This window comes from Pongo abelii, chromosome 10 (genome assembly GCF_028885655.2).
Source record: "Pongo abelii isolate AG06213 chromosome 10, NHGRI_mPonAbe1-v2.0_pri, whole genome shotgun sequence".
Lineage (NCBI taxonomy): Eukaryota > Metazoa > Chordata > Mammalia > Primates > Hominidae > Pongo > Pongo abelii.
Genome location: NC_071995.2, coordinates 25,728,136 through 25,746,859, shown reverse-complemented (window position 1 = coordinate 25,746,859; position 18,724 = coordinate 25,728,136). Strand labels below are relative to the sequence as shown.

The 18,724-nt window shown below is 36.8% G+C and overlaps 1 protein-coding gene across 7 annotated transcripts in view; it reads left to right on the top strand.

Annotated features, from left to right (window-relative positions):
* SOX5 (SRY-box transcription factor 5) overlaps positions 1 to 18,724 on the top strand; it is a 1,035,411-nt gene that overhangs the window by 69,347 nt on the left and 947,340 nt on the right. The window lies entirely within an intron of this gene.

Below are 18,724 nucleotides of genomic sequence, written 5' to 3'. Positions count from 1 at the left end.
AACACTAAGAAGTTATCCAGAGTCAAAAATCCCAACCTCATCTTTGCCTCTGCTAGGAAAGGACTCTCTCGGAACTGAGCTCTAGATGGAGGTCTGCATTCCTTGTGTACTACACCCTCCCCCATCCTTGTGGTTCTTTTGATTTTTATTCTCAAATATACACCTTCTCTTGTTTCATTAGTTAATAAGTAGTTATTCATAAGTGGTGCAATTTTACGTGTTGGTATGTCATAAAATACACTTCACAACTTAAAACGCTTTCTTTAATCAGACCCTTGAACCTAAACCAGAAATGGCATGTATCTGTTTGATGTTGTTGTTTTGGAGGCTGACCTAGGAGAAACCATTGTTCTCAAGTGTTCACTCAAATGGAAAAGAAATCAACATCCAGATTTGTTATTGGTTGATACTTTGTAATGCAACGTTGTTGAATTCTCTGAAATTGAGTTCCTGAGGACCATCTTGTGAAAATCTTTTCTGAATAAGTCTTCTAATACTTTACGTACCTTTTGGGCTCATTTGTAGTTCTTATTGCTGAAAGGAAAAAGAAGAAGAACCAGAAAGTTGCTCATTTCCCTTTCATGTTCTCTGATTCTGAACCTACTTCATACTGGTTTTCTTTGATTAGATTACGTTTCTAACACACTGGATCCATGTCTTACTTACATTTGGTCCATACTGTGCTGCAGGGGCCATAACAGATACTCAATAGGTAGTTGTTGAATGATATATTACTCTGATAGTTCTGTAGTTGTAGCCGAATTGAAGAAGTAAATTTCACTGTTTCTTGAGTAAACATCAGGGTATAACTAGATGTCCTTAATTTGACAATGGTTCATTGAAAACAAGATGGATTTTAACTCTTCTGTCAACAAATTTATAACAAAAGTAGTTATAGTTGATTGATTAGCAATGAATACTCCAAATTGCCATGCTATCATGGTATCAGAGAAAAAAATTACCTTTTTAAGGCTAAGATGATACAACATGCAGTCATCAGATGCAACCCTAATTGGCACCCCAGTTGTCTATATTTTGCGATAAATTTGTTGAATTCTATGAGCAATTTTGTAGTTAATTCTGTAATGCTGTTTTTTTGGGGGTATTTTTTTTTCATTACATTGATAGTGAGGAAAAGAGTAATCAAATTTCTTTAATGCTGCCATACCCTTCTCATTTCATTAGTAGTTCGTTTTAAGGGGAATCATGGCACTTTGGAACTGCCTCACACGGACTTATACTTAGAATGTTATGCCTTACACTCTGAAACACAACATTTACATCAGCACAAAATTATTTTCTTGAAACCACATTACTTCCAGGGAAGAGTAAAGGTGGGGGTTGAAGTTGTGAAAGTTGAATGCTCATTGGAATTCAGTCACTTATGGTGTGACTTCAGCTAAGTTTTGTAACCTTTCCATATCTTAGTTTTTGCCATGGACTATGATAATAATAACCTATGCTATCTGTTTCGTACTGTTGTTGTAAGGATACAATGAGATAATAAATCGGAAGCACTTTGAAATTTTCAAAGGTATTATTATTTGCTGTCCTTTTTGTTGGATGGCCTGCATTAGAAAACATTTTCCAGTTTCTTGCCCTGGCAACTGATCATCAGGGAGCAGTAAACCATCAGGTCCCACAGTTATCTTGCCTTTATATTCTTTATAGGTGCAAGAGGAGCTATTTATATTTTCTTATTACCTGCCCAGTCCTGTCTGCTGTAGGGGGAGCGGAAGTGTATGGAGTTACTTCCATACCTAGACACCCTATGTATATGTTCTACACATCAGTGTGATTTACCCAGACATTTTCCATCCTTTTGTAAGGCTGAAAATCCTGAAGTTATTTTCACTGTGGACAGGGAATCTCAACAGATATCATTATTTCTAAAGAGCTGTGTACTTTTCAGTTATTTCACATCATCCAATACATTCGATCAATGAGGAAGTGATCAATTGATGCAAGTACTTCTGCTTTTAAAACGTCAATGTATCACTGGCTTTTTACTGACTTTTTATAAACACTATACTGACTTTTTAAAAGCAAACTTTTTTTTTTTTTTGAGATGGAGTCTTGCTCTGTCACCCAGGCTGGAGTGCAGTGGTGCAATCTCCGCTCACTGTAAGCTCTGCCTCCCGGGTTCACACCATTCTCCTGCCTCAGCCTCCCGAGTAGCTGGGACTACAGGCACCCACCACCACACCCGGCTAATTTTTTTGTATTTTTAGTAGAGACGGGGTTTCACTGTGTTAGCCAAGATGGTCTTGATCTCCTGACCTTGTGATCCGCCTGCCTCGGCCTCCCAAAGTGCTGGGATTACAGGCGTGAGCCACTGCACCCGGCCAAAACAAACTTTTTATTTCAGAGAGTCTTACATTTACAGAAAAGTTGCAGTACAAAGAGTTCCTACATACCTGATATCCAGTTTTCTCTATTATTAACATTTTACATTACTGTAATACATGAATTACATTACAATTAATGAACCAGTGTTAATACATTAGTATTAAAGTCCATACTTTATTCTAATTTCCTTAGTTTTTACTTATCTTTTTATTTTATGTTCCAGAATCCCATTCATGATACCACATTACATTTAATATCATATCTCCTAGGTTTCTCAGACTTTGCTTGTTTTCAGTGATCTTGACAGTTTTGAATATTTTGAATACTGTTGACACTGATTTTTAACCAGAGATTTCAAATCTGCGCAGTAGAAAAAACTGGTAAGAGACTTTTGATCTCCCACCCATAAATAAAATCCCATAGTATGAAAAGGATATCATTTGGTGGGAGCTTTAAAATAGGCAGGCCTCACAAAGTCTGATGAAAAAAAATACTCTTAACAAGAGATAAGATTCCTTCAGGAAACCTTGCCCTTTTGGTAAACCAGCTTGTAAAATAGATAAAGGGCTTGAGTACTGGGAAAGACCAGGTTATATTATCAGGGGTGCTCATGGCGATTAAAATATTTTGTTTACTGGAGCAGAAAAACTGAAGAAGTCATCAAAAGGCTTAGTGGCATTTATGTATATTTGAATTTTCTCATTGGAATTTATTTTTTTCTTAAAAAATTTTTAATACACACTCAAAATTTCACATCTTAAACCCAACACCTGAGACCTTATATGTAACAATGAATCTAAACTATTTCACAGCCCATTCTTTCATAAAAGGCCAATTTTCATCAGAAGTATCAAGAACAAAATACGTAAGTATCACTTGTAGACTCTAAGAAGTAATTCAGGCATGGTAACATTGTTTAGCATCTCTTGCCAATGACAAGATGGCCTCAAGTGTCTATTATAACCCCAAGTCTCTGTTTCTATTAATACTTGAGGGGATTGAATCATTGACTTTTCAAAGCAACTTTAGTGAAGTCTATGAAATGATTGCTTTTCATCATTTCAGGATCATTATTGGTATTGTGCCTTATTGTCTAGAACCTTACCCTCCCTTCTTTGCAATAGTCATGTTTTACTGAACTTCCCAAGATAGAAGTATCATAGTATGCAATTTACGTTAATTTAGGCACAATATTTCCTCTTGGGGGAAAATAGTTATTTTTGCTTCACACCAAAGAAGGTGAGACTTTTCAGGGACCTTTAAATTGGGGGAATGAGGCTAAACAATCAATCAGAAGCCATTTTATTCCCTGACTTTTAGTTACCAAAATCAACAGCTATTTCAGTTGTTGAGCTTTCGTTGGTACTACCCTTGAACTTTGGATTATGAAATCCTTTTTAACCGGTTTGAAAGGTACAAAGCTAACAGGCAAATATGAAGGGGAGACAGATGGCCGTGCTTCCTTCCTCTTTTGATTAGTTTGAGTAAGGTTACCAAGCTTAAAGATTTTATTAGGACCAAAAGGTGGGTGAGAATGTGTGTGTGTCTGCTTGTAGCTCTTGCTTTAACCAAAGTTGTTTATACTTTACTGTCTCAAAGCAATTAAATGGAGTGAAGATCTTGGGTTCCTAATTCAGCAAATGCATTCTGAACATGTAGCAACCTGCTGATTCATAGTTTACCTTAAAAAAAAAAAAAAAAAAACCAAAAAAACAACTCTGCTTGGAGTGTGAAACAGCATATTCCTACAACAGTAAAAAACAAAGTGTTTTCCTTTGCCATGAGGAAGAACAGTCTAAGAAAGATAGACTGAGTTCACTACATACATACTTTTGGTGCACTGGTTAAGTGCAGTAGATAGTCTTGGATTTCAAATGTGAACCCAGTGTTTATCAGGACTTGATATATTGATTCCTTTTTCCCCTCATTTCTTTATCTCCTTGTTCATGTTTATCGTTTGCTATATTGGTCCATTTAATATGCTTTAGTTACCTCTGTACTTCGAAGGACTTTTTTGCATTTTTCCTTTAAAAAGTTTGGTTCAAATATTATTTCTAACATTCAAAATCCATAATTTATGATTTTTCATAGGTTGAGAATTTTTTTTTTTTTGACCAAACACTAGCAAGTGACTCTAGTGAACATTGCTTTGGTTGATAGGTGTGAGAGGGATGTTCAGGACTATCATGATTGGTATAGTAAAAGAGGTTAAAATACCCTGGCAAAGGCTGCTCTAGGAAGAGTAGGATCTTGAGCCCTTCCCAGAAAGCTGGTTTTAGGTACTGCCACAAGCAGGAAAAATTTCCATGTAAGGGCTCAATTCAAGTCGGAGTTACAGATCAGTTGCCTTGGGTTTTACCGCAAATGTAAATCACAGAACCCACCATACAAAGTCATCTGTAATTTTCCCATTAACTAGGCCCTTCACTCCAAGCACACACAAGCCAGCATGAATGGCTACCACCCAGGCAGCCACCCTGGCAGGAAGACGGAAAGAAAGAAAGAGATACTGGGTTTTTGTTAGTTGGTTGGTTTGTCTATCTTGGTTGGCTTTGGGATGAAAGGAATGGGGGTAAGCCTGCCTCACCTCTTATTTTGAATGTGGCAGCTCTTTTGGTATTTTGTTATTTTAAAAATCTTTTTGAGGGGGTGATATCATTTTTTAGCCATGTGTTTTAGAAGCCTGGTGCTATAATGTTTAAGTTAAAAGAGGCATGAAAGGAATATTAGAGTATCATGCTTCAAGTAACAGTTAGCAAATGAGCAATAGACAATAAAAAGGAAATGAGAGAGTTTCTCCATTCTGGTTTTGGATATTTATATGGATTTTGGAGCTCTTCATGTGCCTCCAACTCACCCACACAACACCATTAAAAAAAATATGGTGTGTGTATCAAATACAGCCTGAATTTCCATGAAAGCATTCCAAAAGAAACTGTGAGCTGCCCATGTAACCATTTTTTTCCCCTGAATTTTCCTGTGTAAGTGGAAAAAAATTGCTGTTTGGGTTTCAGCCACAGTTGGGCACACTGGTTTCATACCTGTTTCAAAATGTGCTTGCATGGTACTAATGGTCATCTTTAAAGAAAATGCTTTGTAAAAAAGAGTAACAGCCTCATTTACTTTATTGTAAATAGAAGGAAAATGATATGAAAAGTACTATAAAAGCAATCTATTTCCTTTTTTACCCCTGACTGTTCAATGCCCATCTTGAGAACAATCTTGGGAAATCACAAGGCAAAATTCCAAGACACAATTCTTTTCTTTGATTAAGAACTCTGTACAAGTTCAAACTAAAATCTGAATCTGTTCTAGGTGCCATGGATACTTTTCTTGCTCTGCATAATGACAGACTATGTAACCCAAAGAAAGCTGAGTTATAGAACAAATGGTCTCTCCTCTCTTCATTGCAGCATCTGTTCTGTGTCATTGTTTTGTCACCCAAATGTGGCAAAGCAGTGCGCTGAATGTATGAAGTCTGCCATCCACTGCAGTAAGACTTGTGAACCCAAGAGAGGTTTGCTGTGAGGGCTTCTACGCTGATTTTGCCTTCTGTCTCTGTGGGCAGTAGTGAGTGAACTAGAAAGTAGGTGTCTTTAAACACCACATTAAAAGTTAGACAATGTTTTGGGTGCAGTTCTGGACTATGTTTCTTAGGCAGGAATCCCGACGTGTAGTTAGCAAAGCCTGAGAGAAAAGTCAGCCCCAGCTGATGTGGAAGAGAAAGTTAAAGCATACACCCCTTTGTAGCCATCAGAGCCTTGTTTGCTGATAAGAGATGTGCTGCTGCCCTGCATTGGGGTGGCAGGAATATGGCCAACTTGCCACCTGAAAACGGGTACATGTTAAGGGGATGGATGTAACTGAAGATGGCAACTTTTCCACTACTTGACAATTCTTTTTATTAAGTGATCTAGAGGCAAGAATTCCTAAAGTTCCCGGCTATTTGGAAGCATGAAGATTTTTGTCAAGTGAAATTGCCATCCACCTTAATTGTAGGCCTTATCTCCTTCTCTCTTTATTCCTCTTTCTTCAGATCCTTACTCTTCTGAAGAAGGCATGCTGTCTCTGGGCCTTGGGTTTCTTCCAGGCATAGTTGTGGGATAACTGAACAGCCTCCCACGAGCCCACTTAGACCCCCAGGGAAAGGAAGCAACCTCCCACCCCCAAACAGATTTCACCACGTGCCTCTCTCTCCCACACTCTCCCTCTCATTTGGCAAATGTAGGCTTGGAAACTTGCCCCCTCTTCAGTCCAATATTTGATTCTGATACCTGTCTCTGATAGTTGAACAAGTATACTGAGATCTACATGAAGCAAATGATTCCAATTTCTCCATCAGAGTCATTTAGGAAAAGGGAGTTGAAGTAACTGAAAATTTGAGTGCAAACATCACTGCTTGCCTCTTTAAGAGATTTGGACATGTGTGTTGGCATAAAAAGGTCACTTTAGGCCTAAGGGGTTTCACATTGGTCCTCTAAGTTAGACCTTCAATGCAAACTATTTTCAACCCTTGCCATGAAGAACAAATGACCTTTAGTTGCTTGCCCAGGAGACAGATGGTACATTAACACAATAAATGTAGTTTTCTGGGATATCATTCCATCCGTCTTTAACTTTCTATTACAATATTTTAGAAATATAGAATCCTTGAAATCTCTAAGGGATTAAAATTAACTTGTGATGCTTTTTGGATGCTGTGTAGATTTAGGATAATTCTGCTTAAAGGAAATCACCTAACATCACCTTCATGCTTCAGAAGACAATCTGGCTTTGATTATCTAGACTGGATGGTTTTAAGAGTCTGGGTAAGAGTGGGGTTGGGGTTTCAGGAGGATTTTAAAATACTTACACTTATTACTTAGGACAAAATAAAAGATTAGATATTGAACATCTTCAAAATTAAATGTGAAAATTTCTAGTCCTATCCAACTACTGCAGATTGAGTAATATTTTGTAGTTTTTGTTTTTTTGAGACAGGATCGCACTCTGTCATGCAGGCTAGAGTGCAGTGGTGCCATCATAGTTCACTGTAGCCTTGAACTCCTGGGTTTGAGCAATCTCTCTGGCCTCAGCCCCTCAAGTAGCTGGGACTACAGGCACACACCACCACACCCAGCTAATTTATTTTTTTGGAGAGACAGGGTCTTGTTTTGTTGCCCAGGCTGGTCTTGAATCCTGGCCTCAAGCAATCCTCCTGCCTTGGCCTCTCAAAGCTCTGGGATTACAGGGGTGAGTTACCACACCCTGCTTTGTAGATCTTTTTGCAACATGTTGATCAGACATGCATTGTATCTGGGAACCTGGCAACTCATTGTAACAAATAAATAATAGGACATGGCCTATAGTATAAAGGGTTGAAGAATTTTTTAACCTTAAGTAAAAGCAAACATTTTAAGTCACACTTGAATAGATCCATGATGATTCATTCAACTGTCTGCATTTTTTTCTCTTTTTAAAAGCCCACATCTTTTGACAGTTTAACAAATGAAAAACTAAATGTTTTAATTTTGCTCCAGGGAAATAATAGTCATATAGTTTTCCTCTACTGTGTTTCAATTGGGCAATAAAGGTGTTCCCCAATCCTGCTACGGAAGAGGGATGAGAACTCTATCCTTATCTTCTGTTTCTTGGGTTTGGAATGTACTGAATCCTTATGTTGTCTGAACTCTAAAATTCTATTGAAAGCTTTTGTCTTTGGGGAAAAAAAAAGAGGATGCTGGGTACTATGAACCTGATGGTAGAGGCACTTAGTCATCTTCTGGCAGCTGAGTCTTTAGTAAAGCAGACAGAAGTTGTGGTGATGACAACCTCTTTGAACGAGCTCCACAGTTCAGTATTCACTGTCTTTTCTTGGGAGAAATATCTCCAAAAGTTGAATGTCGGCTAAATAGAGGTAATTTTTGTTGCTCTGGAATAGCTCTGTCTTAAATGGAGTCTTAAGGGGGATTTTACCTTGCATATTTTTAAAAGGAAGAAATGAGCTATTTAATATATTCAAATAATATTAGGGAAAAATGTTGTACTCTTGCAAATCCAGCCTCCTCATGCCTTTCAATGAATATCCATAAAATATCCTGTTGAGCCAGTCTCTCCTGTATACAGTTCCCTTATGATATTTACCTTTGGGTTTTTATAAAAGAAGCATTGATGATATTTAGAAAATATAATGTAGTTTAGTTTGGAAAACTTATAAAGAAACATTTTCCTAAGCTTTTAAATTTAACTTTTGTTGTCAGATAAATGAAATGAGACATAAATCTATTGTTTCTAATTCTAGATTATTGGGAAATCTACAGTGTTTTCAAAGACTAATTCACAGATATAGTGGGGTGTAGGGAGCTAGGATGTTCAGTGAAAAGCTTTATATTAACTTCTTTGACCAAATTTTCATTTTAGCAAATCAGAAGTTTAAATATTCTTTAGAATTATTTAACATTAGAGAGAGAGAATGCTGGTTCCGTGGATTTATATAATAGTGAAAACTTCTAGTGTCTTGCTAGAGGGCTGTGTCCCTGACCATAATATATAACTCACTCTCCCCATGAGCTGGTAGAATGAGCACGTTTGAAGAGCCTACCAGCCTGGAATAAATGAGCAGTGTGTTGTTTACCAGTATCAGGGTGCAAATTCGTCTCAGCTGGGGGGAATTGCTACTGGGATCAACATCAAGTCTACACACATGGAGATGCTGAAGAAGTGATTTCCTCATATTACAAGGGAAAGAAAGAGTTTAATGGTTTTAAGGGACTCCGTACGTGTTAACATTGTGGTGTTGGTAACACTGCTTAGGCTGTGCCTAAAACTAGAATGATGTTGGGTCACATTAACAGAAGTTGAACATCTAGAAAAAGAGCTGTATTGCTGATGTGGGCCTGAAACTACTCTGTTACATTCCATGAGTCTTATTTTTAACTAGCTTTAAGTCATAGCTTTAAAGGATTATAGGGGATAATGACCAGAATGATGAGGGGGCTTGAAAAAGATCCAGAAGAGAGGCCAGAGGGGACAAGGTAGCTCCCAAATGGGAAAGACTTGTGGACATAAGTGTACCTAGATTTCTTTCTTATGCAGTTTTTAGAGGGAGTGAGGTATAGTGGGCTCAGTCAAAGGAAGAGCCTCTCATTGTAACTGGTTCAGATTGGAGTTGGCTTTCATTAGAAAGAGTGCCCTTCCTGGACGTACTCCACACAGGCAAATTTAATTACTTGGTGGGATGTTAGAGAAGAAACTCACACTTCGGGTAGTGGCTGGACCAGGTGACGTCTGAGTCTTCAGGTTTTGAGATCCTTGAGTTTCACATTATCTACTGAAAGGCATAGGGGGCCAGGTGCAGTGGCTTATGCCTATAATCCCAGCACTTTGGGAAGCCAAGATGGGAGGATCACTTAAGGCCAGGAGTTCGAGACTGGCCTGGGCAACGCAGAAAGACCCTGTCTCTACAAAAAAAATTAAAAATTAGTGCCTGTAGTCCCAGTTACTTGGAAGACTGAGGTGGGGGGATGGTTTGAGCCTAGGAGATTGAGGCTGCAGTGAACTATGATGGGACCACTGCATTCCAGCCTGGGCAACAGATACCCTATCTCAACAGCAGCAACAACAACAATAACAACAGAAAGGTATATGGATTGTCAGTTTATCTTTTATATATGTTGCATCTCAAAACATTTATAAAAATTGAAAAGGCCTGCGGGGAAAGAAATATTGGCAGGAGGCGTGTACTGAATATGTGTAAAATGTGGCTGCTTGAAAGACCCACATGTTTTTGACAGATGGAAAAAGGAAGACAAGCATTTTAGGGTTGAGGGGAGGGATGATAAAAACATTTTTAATCATATTGTAGGCCTTAGTGTGGAAAAGTACATAACAGTAATAGTTACCAATTATTGATAACTATTAGATACCAGACATTTATTTCTAGGTGCTCTTTAGATACATTTTTTTTTTCCTAGTCATCACAACACATGGTAAGGGTACTTGTTATTGTAAGCATTTTACAGATAAAAGAAAACCAATTACAGAATAGTTGCCACGCAGAAAGCCAAAGGCAGAGAAACTGTGAATTGGAGCCTTTCTGGTCGAGTCATTTTCCCCTACATCACTAAAATGTTTTTTAACTCTTAGACAGTTCGTTTTTCACTATTTGTTTGGACAATTCTGTGCTTTTAATGCCAGTTCTAAGCTACTCATATCCTAATCTGAAATACTGGTAAAGTTATTTTTAATAGCTTCCAATGTAGAAGTTTTGATTATCAAGGCTAGAAAAATCTTGGAATTATTTATATAAGTTGAAGCCGAGAATCCTCCAAATGTTATTTTAATCATCTGGCCTATGTTTTCATTATTATTTGTTGGGATGCGGTATTCACATTTTACTGGCTTTGTTCTGCTGTGATATATTCTTAGTGTTCTGTTGAATAACTTGTGTTTCCTTCTTCTATTTTGCTTGAGCCCATCTCCACTTTTCTGTGCAGACCATTTTCCTAATACCTAAATACTCTTATTCCTTTCTCCATCTGTCCGAACCTTGTAAATCCTCCCTTAAATTCCAACTCCTGGATCAACTTTTTATCTTTCTAGCCCTCAGAGTTTCTGACTGCTCTGAATACAAAAGTATTTATTTTCCATATGTTTTTAAAAATGATCTTTAGTAAAGGGTTTTACATTATTAATTTTATCATTTACTTATGTTTTATTTCTACCTCCAGATTTAAACTTTTTGGATTCAACTTTATGCAAAACAGGGGGTTGAGAAGAATATGAGTTAATTAACGCTATCATAATTTGATGGAAAAAGGTCCTGAGTGTTCACTGGAAAGTGATTTCAGAAATCTTTTTGACACGATTTTCTCAAGGAAAACAAGGGCTGTTTTGTTACTATGCATACAAAATGTTAATTCCCACTGGGAAAATGTAATTCAGTTTCTTTAAGAGAGTTATTTTATCACAAGTCATTCAACAATAGTAAGAAATCCCAACACACACACGAACACAAACCTACACACAAACATGGACACACACACATAGGCCCACCATAGTCCAAAGGTCTGAAGGTGTTCAGCTGTGATTTATTGTTTCCTAGAAGAAAGAAGCAACAAATGCAGTGTTCCTAATTAATATGATTTAAAACAGTGTCAGCTAGCAAAAGGCGGCATGGTAATTCAAGATTATCTCCAATAAGGCATCTTATTTCTGTGACTCATTTTTAATTCAGGAAAATGTGGTCCTTGCCCTCAAGAAGTTTATAATTCTTTGAATGAAATTAAGAAGAGGGGAAAGTCTTTAGAAAATTCTGCCTTCCTAGTAAACCAAATGGAAACAATCAGAGACAAGTAACAAGATTAATGAGTCGAAGGGATTGACTTATGAGAAAAGATTAGAAGAACTAAATATATACAGCTTGGCTAAATGAGTACTATGGTAAGAGACATGATAAATAGCCAAATTTACTCTTTGGTAAGGCTTTTGAGACCTAGGACTCTCCATACAGGCAAAATGATGTTTATCAATAATATAAACGTTGCAAATTTCTCACAGCGCTTTTAAGTCAGCAGCATATACAAACTTGGAATGTAGTGGACAATACAAATATAATTTATCTCTGTCTTTGTGACATAATATATATCTGATGTAGCACATTTTCTTACATAAAGAATGATTTTAAAAGAATTTAGAAAAAGCACTTTGAAGACTTTACGTGTTGTTTTGAGAGAGAATTACTCAAGAGAATGCAGAAAGTGTGTTCATAAAGTAAGCTTTATGTGTGCAGTTTAAAACATGAAAAATGCTTAGGAAAACTAATTTGTATCCAATTTAGGCTCATTGGAGCCAAATTATTGTTACCCGGTAGCTAAGTGTTCAGCAGCTCACGTGAACAATTAGGTAAGGTGGGTATTGATGCCATAAGCTTACCACCATCATAGGTAAAATGACCTATGTCGCCAGGCAACTTTGTTAAGAGACCGAGAGGCTGCATGATGGTTCATGCAACGTTAAATACAAAGGAGTTCCTTTGTCCTTGCAAACTGGAATGATGGTAAAATACACAAGTACTCATTTGCTTTAGTTTTGATTAACAAGACTGCCCTCATAATTAGCATCTCATCTGAGAGGAAAACTTATGGTGCATTTACATAAGTGAATTAAAGGGAAAGAGAATGGGGATGCCCAAAACAAGGTTTAGTTTCTGGGGTAAGTGATTTAGAAAAGCCCATAAAAACTGAAAGAGAAAACTGCCATAGAGCTAAGTTAATTCACCTGGTGTTTTCACTGTCCAGAAAAATTCTACACATTATTATTCTCTTTTGTATTGTTTTGGGTAAAATAAAAAGAAACATTATCTTCAAAACACAGTTTTCTTTTGGAAGATTTGGAAAGCCTAATGCTTTTGAAAGGAAAATTGAAGAATCTATCTAAAATGTTTCTCTCATTAGTCAACAAATGAATGGTTTGTTGAAAATAAGTATCATTTCACAAGGAAATAAGTATCATTGTAACTGAATTTGAGTCATCCTAAACATTGTTTTAACTTTATTTTTATTCTAGCTAAGACACTGGGGTAGTGATTGCAGGGAAATATGTTTTTTGTACATATGTTTATATTTATATATGTATATTTGTATATTTACACACGCATGCTAAGTAGCAGGCATATAAACTTGACTTGGCATTTAGAGACTATTGACAAAAGTAACATACATCTATCAGTGAGATAATTTAGAACAATCTTTTATTCACAATACTCTTATTTACATTTCAAGTGTGCATAGTGTTTCATTAATCCACATTTATGTGGTTTTCCTTTGCTCTATGTAGTCCTTTAAAAACACATTCTACACAAATTAAAAGTAGTATCATAAAATGAAATCATAAGTGAAGACTTATCCTGAAATATACATTTTATAGAATGAAAAACTTTGAAACAACTACTTTTTGGATATACTTGGCTTATAAATATACTATTTGTAGAAGGGTTGGACAGATTGAAATTGAATTTCAATAAAAAGGTGTAAACATTTTTATTTCTTAGGAGATCTAACATTGCACACTGATCAACAGCTACATCTTTACACTGGTGTGTATTGATAATGGGTAATAGTGATAGTAGTGGGGAGAACGCCATTTCTGGTAATGCTGAGTGTCAACATTTCAAAGACTGAAAAATCTATGAGTAAAATTGTTCTTAATATGTTATCATTGCCAAATGAAAGATGTCCTGATTTCCTCATTCTTTCCTCTGGTGAATTATACTTATCTTTCATTCTGTGTCAAGAGAAACTGTCATTTAAGGGCAATTTCTGTTCCTACGCTGGCATATTTCTTTTGTTTATGTTCTTTCTTTTCCCATATGGGAATCTTTCTCAATGTGTGAGTGTACAGTGTATCCATGCATAAATGGCAGCACTAGCTACTTCTCCTGTTGCCTTAAGAGTTGTTGCTGTTGATAGGTGTTGCATAGGATGGTTACCGAGGCGAAGGACAATTTCCCTCTACTGGCTGAAATTAAAGATAATTCTTCTATTCCCATGTTTTGTTTTTCCTCCTTAAAGTCTTTTCTCCTACAAGGCTTTTGATGGCTATATTAACTATTATGATTATGAATAATCAGAGTTCTCCCAGATCACATTAGGCAGATGCATCGAAGGATGTTTTAAGAATTAATTTTAATATATCTCAGAATTCAGTTAAATTTAGGTACCATGCCAGCAGATGAGGCAGACTTCACTGAGACCCTTGAGCACAGAAGCAAGCCCAGTGTTGAGAAAGCAGCATGGCACCACGGTTCAGCAGGTGGGCTCCAGTGCCAGACCACCCCCATCTACATTTCTCCCCTGGATCTCTGCTAGCTGTGGGAACCTGGGCAAGGCTTTTTAGTTGTGTCTTTGTATGTCTGTTATCCTCTTCTGAAAATAGGAATTGTGTAGCTCTGAGAATTAAATGAGTTACTACTGTCCAGGTTCTTAGAATTATTTTTTTAAAAACATTGTTTATTTTCAATTTTTGTGGGTACATAGTAAATATATATATTTATGGGGTACATGAGATGTTTTGATACAAGCATGCAATGCATAATAATCACATCATGGAAAATGGGGGTATTCATCCCCTCAAGCATTTATCCTCTGTGTTACAAACAGTCCAATTATACTCTTTTAGTTATTTTTAAATATACAATTAAATTCCCTATTGACTATAGTCACTCTGTTGAGCTATCATATACTAGGTCTTATTCATTCTTTCTAACTATTTCCTTGTACTCATTAACCATCTCTGCGTCCTTCCAACCCCCCACCCCCACTACCCTTTCCAGCCTCTGATAACCATCCTTCTACTCTTTATCTCCATGAAGTCAATTGTTTTGATTTTCAGATTACACACATAAGTGAGAATATGCAATGTTTTTCTTTCTGTGCCTGGCTTATTTTACTTAACATATTGATCTCCAGTTCTATCCATGTTGTTGCAAATGATAGGATCTCATTCTTTTTCATGGCTGAATATACTTCATTGTGTATATGTATCACATGTTGTTTGTTCATTTATCTGTGGATGGACACTTAGGTTGCTTCTGAATCTTGGCTATTGTGAAAAGTGCTGCAACAAACACGGGGGTGTAGGTAGATATCTCTTTGATATACTGATTTCCTTTCCTTTGGATACATACCCAGCCGTGGGATGGCTGGATCATACGCTAGCTCTATTTTTAGTTTTTTGAGGAAACTCCAAACAGGTCACCATAGTGGTTTTACTAATTTACATTCCCACCGAGAGAGTATGAAGGTTCCCTTTACTCCAAATTCTTGCTAGCACTTGTTACTGCCTTTCATTTTAACTGGGGTAAGATGATATCTCATTGTAGTTTTGATTTGCCTTTATGTGATGATCAATGATGTTGAGCACCTTTTCGTATGCCTGTTAGCCATTTGTATGTCTTTTTTTGAGAAGTGTCTATTCAAATCTTTTGCCCATTTTAAATCAGATTATTAGATTTTTTTCCTATAGAGTTGTTTGAACTCCTTATATATTCTGGTTATTAATCTCTTGTCAGGTGGGTAGTTTACAAATATTTTCTCCCATGCTGTGGGTTGTCTCTTCACTTTGTTGAATATATCCTTTGTGGCACAGAAGCTTTTTAACATTTTGCGATCTCATTTGTTAATTTTTGCTTTGGCTGCCTGCTTGTGGGGTATTACTCAAGAAATTTTTGCCCAGTCCCATGTCCTGGAGATTTACCCCAATGTTTTCTTATAGTAGTTTCATAGTTTGAGGTTTTAGATTTAAGCCTTCAATTCATTTTGATGTGATTTTTGTATATGGCAAGAGGGATCTGGGTTTCATTCTTCTGCACAGGGATATCCAGTTTTCCCAACACCATTTATTGAAGTGATTGTCTTTTTTACAGTGTATGTTCTTGGCACTTTTCTTGAAAATGAGTTCACTGTAGGTGCGTGGATTTGTTTCTGGGTATTCTATTCTGTTCCATTCAATTACCTAACTTGAAGTCGGGTAATCAGGTTCTTAGAAATTTGCCTATGCTTAATACATATCAAATAAGAATTAACTATTATGGTTTTTAAAATAATTCTCCAGGACCGGGCACAGTGGCTCACGCCTTTAATCCCAGCACTTTGGGAGGCCGAGGTGGGTGGATCATTTGAGGTCAGGAGTTCGAGACCAGGCTGGCCAACAGGGTAAAACCCCACTTCTACTAACAATACAAAAATTAGCCAGGCATGGTGGTGGGCGCCTGTAGTCCCCGCTACTTGGGGGGCTGAGGCAGGAGAATTGCTTGAACCTGGGAGACAGAGGTTGCAGTAAGCTGAGATTGTGCCACTGCATTCCAGCCTGGACAACAGAGTGAGACTCTGTTCCCCCCCCCAAAAAATGAATAAATACCTGAATATTCCTTTGATATTTTCCAGTGTAAGATTTTGTAGGGCTTTTTCCTTTAATATATTTTTATTGAAATTATAATATGTACAAGTATTGTCTTATGGACTTCAGATTTGGAGATACATTCCACATACCATTCAAGAACTGTGTGGTCTTAGGTGAGTTATTTAACCTCTCTTTAGCTCATTTTCCTCAATTGCAAAACAGTTGTTGCAAAGATTAAATGAGGTCATACATATTTATGTAAAGTGCTTAGCTAGTGCTTGGCCGAGGTAAGCACTTAATAGGTGCTGCCTTATTTTCTAGTATAGGAGATAAAACATGTATAAAACAAATACACAGGGTAGAAAATGACACAATAAGAGAGATGAGATGTTAATTACTGTGCATACTTCTAATGGGACAGCAGTGGGGTGTGGAGAGGAGTGGTCAGAGTTACCAGAGAGTTGGCATTTGAATTACATATTAAAGAATGCATGGAATTTAAACATGCAAAGATGCAGACAAATGGCATTTCATGTAGAGAGAACTACGTGGATGTGAATGAATACTCAGAGTTAAGAAACTGGAATATTTGATGGGAACAATGAGAAGTTCAGATTGGCTAGGTTAAAGAAGGTATCCATTCATACTGTCAATGGGGAAAATAGTGAGAAATGGAGCTCGAAGAGTAGATTGGAACCAGATAATAGGAGTCCTTCAATAAGCTGGATGTTATTCGTCAGGCATTTGAATGATGTTGAAGATTTCCCAGCAAGGGAATCACATTAGTGGTGCCTTCCTTAATTCTTTCAGGAAAGTTTCATTTGGCATATATAAGTAGAATGAAATGGAGAAGGAATTGGGATAATGGTTCAAGCAAGAGATGGTGAGGTCTTGAGCTAGTGTGAGAATGCAATGGAGGAAATGGATGGAATAAAAGACTTCAGTGGAAGAATTGTCAAGAGTGCAACAGGATGTGGAAGAAAAGCAAGAGGACTGACAAATAATGCTCCAAAGATTTCTTGTTTCAGGTAACTAAGAGAATGCTACCGTAGTACCATTAACAGAAACAGAGCATAGGAAGGACATGAGCAGGTGAAACAGGAACAGTAATAAGCTCAGTTTAGAATTAATGGAGCTTGAGGGATTGGCCCTCATCCTAGTCATCTGGGTGGAGAGATCTTTCTTTAAGTAGGTGGAAAAGAATACAATTCTTTTTATAAACCATGAAATCTGTGGATTTAAGGTAAACATTGCAGTGTTCTGATGAAGCTATTGAGTTACAGCTTTATAGGACAGCACTTTCGTCTCTCTTCTTTCAAGAAAATAATAAAATGAGAAAAGTACAAACAGAAAGAAGTAGATGTATGCTTTGGTGATCTTAATGGATAAATGGAAATTTGATCCTTTATGAACCTGGGATTTTAATATCAAATACAATAAACTGTGTTTAAATAGTGCTAACGTTTTATGATAAGTCAAATGAAAGAAGAAAATTCAAGATTAATTCTCACACTTCAGTAGTAATTTAAAAGCTTTTTCAATATATGGCCAAAAACATTTGGATGTCACAAGTAGACAGTTCTGGATTCTGAATTCCTTAGGTGTTAGACAAATTCACTTTTAAATATTTAATTATATTGATTTTGAGGGGTTTCAGTTTCTTTTTGGAAAGTTTTTGCTGTTCTGTTAACCTAAAAATCATTTTGATAAGCTAACAAAATGTGTAATTCTTAGGCAAGTTATTTTGTTAACTGGTAGCTGCCATTAAAGGTAACTTTTTTGTTTTAATAGACTTCAAGAGAAAGAAACTGTGCTTGTAAATTATATATATATCTAAATGATTAATACTTCTATCTAACTATAGGTAAATTGTAAAAAATTATAAGAAAAATAAATAATACTTATAGCTAAACGATTTTACCAAGCGCTTCAATTTTAATAGTATTTGATAAAGAGACAACAATATTCATCTTATTTCAAATAGAAGCTGAAATGCAGAAGACTTGAGGGATTTGTGTCTTTCCTTAAAAGTAGTTTCTTATAATTACACTGAAAATGCCATTATTCTACAGTACTGAGAAATATATTTTCAATGTGTCTATCATACCTAGGTCATTTAATGTTTCTGAAAACGGCTAACAGTGGCCATTTTCAACATTCAGGTGGTAAATTTATGATTGTATATGAGTCATAAAACTCACTAAATCTAGTATAGCATATAGCAATGTAAAAAAAGTAAGCCAGGCGCAGTGGCTTACACCTGTAATCCCAGCACTTTGGGAGGCCGAGGAGGGTGGATCATTTGAGGTCAGGAGTTCGAGACCAGTCTGGTCAACATGGCAAAACCTCATCTCTACTAAAAATACAAAAATTAGCCTAGTGTGGTGGCACATGTCTGTAATCCCAGCTACTCGAGAGGCTGAGGCAGGAGAATCGCTTGAGCCCAGGAGGTGGAGGTTGCAGTGAGCTGAGATCGTGCCACTGAACTCCAGCCTGG